This window comes from Somniosus microcephalus, chromosome 4 (assembly GCF_052327205.1).
Source record: "Somniosus microcephalus isolate GS21.2 chromosome 4, FLI_Smic_1.0, whole genome shotgun sequence".
Taxonomy (NCBI): Eukaryota; Metazoa; Chordata; class Chondrichthyes; order Squaliformes; family Somniosidae; genus Somniosus; species Somniosus microcephalus.
The window spans coordinates 100,864,087-100,870,873 of record NC_140990.1 but is presented as its reverse complement, the minus strand read 5'-3'; the positions used below and the strand labels follow the sequence as shown (position 1 = coordinate 100,870,873).

At 46.0% G+C, this 6,787-nt stretch overlaps 1 pseudogene; it reads right to left on the bottom strand.

Moving 5' to 3' along the window:
- Window positions 1-1,950: 1,950 nt before the first annotated feature.
- Window positions 1,951-5,179, bottom strand: LOC147119596 (uncharacterized; annotated as a pseudogene).
- Window positions 5,180-6,787: the final 1,608 nt, after the last annotated feature.

Below are 6,787 nucleotides of genomic sequence, written 5' to 3'. Positions count from 1 at the left end.
CATTTATCCTCCTTCGAGCAATGCGTCTTGGAAAATAGGATTACACAGGATATTCGGCACAGAAACACACCATTCGGCCCAACCAGTCCATGCCAGCGTTTATGCTCCACTCGAGCTTCCTCCCGTCTTTCCCCATCTAACTCTATCAGTATAACCCTCTATTCCCTTCTCCCTCATATGCTTGTCTAGCCTCCCCTTAAATGTATTGATACTATTCACTTCAACCACTCCCTGTGGTAGTGAGTTCCACATTCTCCCCACTCTCTGGGTAAAGAAGTTTCTCCTGAATTCCCTATTTGATTTCTTGGTGACTATCTTATATTGATGGCCTCTAGTTATGCTCTTCCCCACAAATGGAAACACTCTCTCTGTATCTACTCTATAAAAACCGTTCATATTTTAAAGACCTCTATTAGGTCACCGCTCAGCCTTCTTTTTTGAAGAGAAAAGAGACCCAGCCTGTCCATCCTTTCCTGACAGATATACCCTCTCATTTCTGGTATTACCCTTGTAAATCTTCTCTGCACCCTCTCCAGTGCCTCTATATCCTTTTTATAATATGGTGACCAGAATTGTACGCAGTGCTCCAAGTGTGGTCTAACCAAGGTTCGATACAAGTTTAGCATAACTTCACTACTTTTCCATTCTATAACAATTCAATTCTATAACAATCGATCCCAATAATCTCACCCAATAGGTTAAAGTCTTAAGTCCAATTTTGTCAGCATGCTGCGACATTCGATGTCTGCAGATAACGGGAGATAAAGTTTTAAACTGCTGGAACTCTTGCTCTGCCATCAACCTCTTATCAAACTGGAGCTGGCATTGCCTAATATCGTCATCTCTGGCTACTGCACAGTCCAGAGACACAAGTCTGCATTTTCTTCAACACACATCAACAACGTTAGAAGCAGTAAAAACACTGGCCTTCCTGGGGCAGCACAAACCACTAGTCTCCAGACTTTTCTTATCCCAACATCATATTTCTGATCGAAACATTCGATGATGAAAATATCCAAGGCCAGTTGGTTGCAAACACCAGCTGTTGCTCAGTGAAATCTCGCTCTCTCTCTAATGATACCAACCACATTTTCCCCGATATCGAATGAACTAAACATGAACACCTTTCAGAAGCTGAATTAACCGAGGTCCATATGCCAACACTCCTCACATCTTCCATTCACTTCAATTGAAAGGAAACCGACAGATTGGACCAGTCAGGATTTGAAAGATATTTACAACAGATTCTAGATGTTCTTAGAGTTGGGATCTTTCTCTATTCTGTCCACTCAAGGAGTTAGATAACAGAGTTTCTCCTGTGAATATAGAGCTGGGGTATTGGGCCGTGATGTGTTCACTTGTTCTTTTTGTTGACTCTAAACCTTTGCCAATTATTTGATGTGATCTGTTTACTTGTTCGTCTGTTTTGAAATACACTTGCTGAGTGGATTCAAATTTAAATTGAAAGCTAGTTTGCAAGCAGGATGCTCTATTCACACATCAAAGGTGAGAGAGATGCTGTGGGACACACACTATGTCCAGTAGCTGAAAGTGATTAATAGACTGTGTTTTGTGTTTAGTGATCCCGGGCGTGTTTCTGAGACCTTCCCTGGATACCAAGGGTAGGAGAGGCACTCTGGAAGGTATGGGGAGCTGGGACTTGTCCATGACAGTAACTGAAGGTATGAGAACTGAAATAATCTCGATTTAGAAAGGAGAAAAGGCCCAAAAATGGAGCAGTCGGTAACAGGACATCAATTTGTCTCCTCTTATCTTGGAGACATCAAATATCAACACACTGTGTTATTTGAAATATCAAAATATTAAACTCCAGCCCAGTTATAGGGGTTATTAACATCAGCAGAAACAAACTCCACCTGTCAGAATGAAGACGATTCGGTCCAGGATGTGATTAACAGCAGCAAGAACAGCAGAATCCAACCCCTGCAGTCACTTGTGAACTCGCTGAAGTCTCAGCAGGCTGGATGAATCAGTGAATCCCTTCCCACACTCAGAGCAAGTTAACAGTCTCTCCACTGTGTGAAGTTGCTGGTGAGTTACAAGCTGGAATGACTCAGTAAATCCCTTCCCACACACGGAGCAGGTGAGCGGTCTCTCCCCGGTGTGAACTTGCTGGTGTTTCAGCAGCCTGGATGATGAAGGGAATCGCTTCCCACACAGGGAGCAGGTGAACGGCCTCTCCCCAGTGTGAACTCAGTGGTGTATCAGCAAGTCGGATGATCGAGTGAACCCCTTCCCACACTCAGAGCAGGTGAACGGCCTCTCCCCAGTGTGAACTCGCTCGTGTGTCAGCAGGGTGGATGACTGAATGAATCCCTTCCCACACACGGAGCAGGTGAATGGTCTCTCCCCAGTGTGAACTCACTGGTGTATCAGCAGGTCGGATGACCGAGTGAATCGCTTCACACACATGGAGCAGGTGAACGCTCTCTCCCCAGTGTGAACTCGCTCATGTTTCAGCAGGTTGGATGACTGACTGAATTCCTTTCCACACATGGAGCAGGTGAACGGCCTCTCCCCAGTGTGAACTCGCTGGTGTTTCAGCAGGCTGGATGATGAAGGGAATCCCTTCCCACACGCAGAGCAGGTGAACGGTCACTCCCGAGTGTGAATTCGCTGGTGTTTCAGCAAGTGGGACGACGAAGGGAATCCCTTCCCACATTCAGAGCAGGTGAACGGTCTCTCCCCAGTGTGAACTTGCTGGTATATCAGCAGATCAGATGACTGAGTGAATCCCTTCCCACACACGGAGCAAGTGAACATTTTCTCCCCAGTGTGAACTCGTTGGTGTTTCAGCAGGGTGGATGACCGAGTGAATCCTTTCCCACACTCGGAGCAGGCGAACGGCCTCTCCCCAGTGTGAGTGTGATGATGAATTTCCAGCTCAGATGGATAATTGAATCCCTTCCCACAGTCCCCACATTTCCACGGTTTCTCCGTGGTGCGGGCGTCCTTGTACCTTTCCAGGTTGGACGATCAGTTGAAGCCTCGTCACACGCAGAACACATGTACGGTTTCTCCCCGCTGTGAATGGTGCGATGTTTTTTCAGGCTGTGTAATTGGTTAAAGCTCTTTCCACAGTCAGTGCACGGGAACACTCTCACTCGGGTGTGTGTGTCTCGGTGCTTTTCCAGTCACACTGATGTTTGAAATCTTTTCCCACAGACAGAACAGACAAACATTTCTCCTTCCACATTCAAAGGCCGATGATATTCAGGTCATGAGTAAATGAGTGACTGTCAGATTTTGACATAATGTTTGGCTTGAGTTTTCCATCTGCAAATCCTCCCCTTCTAATACCCTGTAAAAGGAGTTTACAAAACTCATTACTTTATGTGTAGGACAGAAATTCAAAACAGAATTTTAGTTTCTATGGAACATTCTTGATGGGACAGTGTAGAGGGAACTTTACTCTGTATCTAACCCATGCTGTACCTGACTGGTGAGTGTTTAAGGTAGACACTAGGTGCTCAGGACACCCCATTCCCCAGCACTGATATCCATCAGCTCTATGAGAACATTTAAACCAAAGGTAAGAGAAACCCATCAGTTTCTCCCCAACACAGATCCGGAGGGACAGTGAGTGTCCTGAACATTTTTGTACGCTGTGCTCAATAGTTCATCCCTGGGTCTGAGCCTTTTGGTGATGGTTTGAATTTGATGCCCTCTAGTTCCTGACTCACCGACTGGTGGAAATAGTTTTTCCTCATTTACCTGATCAAATTTTGAACCCCTCCCTCAGATCTCCAATTACCCTTTGTTCAAATGAAAAGAGCCCCAGTTTCTCGAATCTCTCCTGATAACTAAAGGCTCTCTTCCCTGGTATCATCTCAGTGAATCTCTGCACCCTCTCCACGGCCTTGACATCCTTCCTGGTGTAAGATGCCACAAAACTTGACCCAATATTCTAACTGCAGCCTAACCAATGATTTGTACAGGTTTACATGACCTCTGCCCTTTTGTACTCTGCACCCCTATTTATAAAACCGAGGATCCTATGTGCTTCTTTAAACTACTTCATCAACTTGTCCTCCCACGTTTAAAGGTTTGTGTATCTGAACCGCCTGTTTCCTACAATACAACACTGTCAGCGACTACAGTTCAAAAGAACTTCATTGGCTGTGAAGCACATTGCGAGGTCCTGAGGTGGTGAAAGGTGCTATATAAATGCAAGTCTGTCTTTCTTGTAGGTTTTAGAGATATTAACATAACATGGCTAAAATACACTGACATCAAATGTCTGATATAATGAGTATTATGGGAGAGAGAAGTTTGATCTGAGTTCGAAACTCAAACAGGCGCAACACTGAAAAGACATTCCATTCACTGAATTGACATGTTGGAGTCTGTAATCAGATCAGGGGAGAAACAGATTTTGTCTGTTACTAACCACAATAAATGCTTAAACCAGAGTGAGTAACAGAATAAATTAGATTAAAATGTGTGATGTTTATACCTATAACTGTGAAACTGTAAAATAACACCATTAACAGCAGGCAGGGTAGTTTAGGGATAATGAGAAAATTACTGAAGAAAAGTAACTGCCGGGAACCAGGGAAAGTGCCCTTGTAAATCACAGATTAGAGAAGTTCCAACTGTCTTTCCCTCGCTTCCTGCCAAAACCTAGCAGAGAAGACAAAGAAGAGTCAGGTGCCAGAGATGGATCACTACAGGGTATAAAAGTGAGGGGATCCTGATGTAAGGGGACAGTCGGGACTGGAGACACCGGAGATCAAGCTCAGGGTGCCCGATGTTCCATCCAGTGGGCTGACCTCGTGTAAGTTACTGTGGACACGCGGGACTTGCAAGTTTACTCTGATTGATGGATCAATGTAAGGTACGGTAGAGGACGGAGAATCTGCTCATCTTATATTTCTAATAAGGTATTAAAGTTGCTGACACGAGACTCTTGAACCTGCTAATTAATAAGACAAGGCATCAGCTAGAATCTTACACCTCTTTACTGTTCTGTTCCTCTACTCCTTTTAAACTTTTACCATTTAATGGCGATTTCCTACTTTTTTCTTCCTCCCAAAATGCATTACCTCATAATTCTCTGCATTAAATTTCAGCTGACATCTCCCTGCCCCATTTACTAACCTGTGTATTCACACTGAAGTCACTTACCGTCCTCTTCACAGCTGGCCAGGGTCCCCATTTTGGTATAATTTGGAGATTTTGATCTTGTGCCTCACATACCCAAGCCCAGGTCATTTCTCTATATTGAGAAGAGCAGTGGTCCCAACACTGACCCTGGGGGACACCACTGTGTACATCCCTCCAGTCTGAAGAACATCCATTAACCACTACTCTCTGTTTTCTGCCCTTTACCCAACTTCCTGTCCACGCTGCCCCACTCCCTTTAATACAGTTAGCCTTCATTTGATCAACAAGCCTCCTGTCCGGCACCTTATCAAACACCTTTTGACAATCCATCTACACAACATCCACTGCATTTCCTTTCTCACTACACTGTGTTATTTCCTGAAATAATCCCTGCTGTCTGTCCTGAGTGAATCCATTTCACTGCCAAATGTTGCAATGTTTGCTCCACCCCACAGGGTTCCATCTGTTCAAAGCCACAACAGAAAGGTCCAGTTTTCTCCTGGAGTTTGAGAGAAATCAGCTTCAACAATGAGGCAGAGTTTCAGCCAATGAGAGAGATCCGGGCTAAGCCCCGCCCACTGTGTGCCGCAAGTCCCGCCCCTCACAAAGTCCGATTGGTTGGAAGACCAGCCGCCCGCTCGGTCATCCAGCCCCGCCCCACTCTTCCTATTGGTCGGGAGCTCCCGTCAATCAGCCGGGCAGTGTGCTGAGCATGCGAGGGAGAGGCTCATTGTTGGGCAGTGGCGGAGACTGAGTGACCCGACAGGAGAAACAACAAGTGGCCTTGACACAGCAGAGGGAGCAACTCAGAGCCGGTTAGCATCAGGGTGGGCGGTGGATGTGGAACTCGGTCCCTGGCCTCCTGTGTAGGGCTTTCTTGTTGCGTCAGTTTGAGCTGGAGTGGAGAGGGGGGAGAAGCTGCTGGGTTTAACCCCCAGTACCTCTGAGCCCAGTGGGACCCAACAATTTCCAATGTGGGACTGTGAAGGGAGGTGGATTCTAGGGGAGATTAAGTTGCTAAACAGGCACTGTCCGTACAGTGTAAAATATTATCGTTTTAGGAACAAGTATTTCTGTAGAGGCTTTCAATCCATTTTATATATACAGATTTTTTTAATTCATTCGATGTGGGAGTCACTAGCAAGGCCAGCTTATATTGTCAGTCCCCAGTTGCCCGTTGAGAAGGTAATGCTGGGCCTTCTTCTTGAACCTCTGCAGTCCGTGTGGTGAAGGTACTCTCAGAATGCTGCTAGGTGAGGAGTTCCAGGATTTTCACCCAGCGACGATGTAGGAACGGCGATATATGTCCAACTCAGGATAGTGTGTGACTTGGAGGGGAACTGGGAGGTGATGGTGTTCCCATGCACCTGCTGCCCTTGTCCTTCTAGGTGGTGGAGGTCGCGTGTTTGGGAGGTGCTGTCAAAGTTCTAGTCGAGTTACAGATGTATAAAGTCACTCTCCTTCACCCCTCCCCCCTCCCACCTCACTCTCTCTCCTCCCATAGAGGCCAGAATCTTGTGTAGGCCCAGACCAGGCGGCGGGTTCCCTTCCCTGAAGGATATTAGTGAACTAGTTGGGTTTTTACGACAATCCGGCAGCTTTCACGGTCACTTTTTTCTAGTGTCGACCCACAAATTCCCAGATTCATTCAGCTCAATTT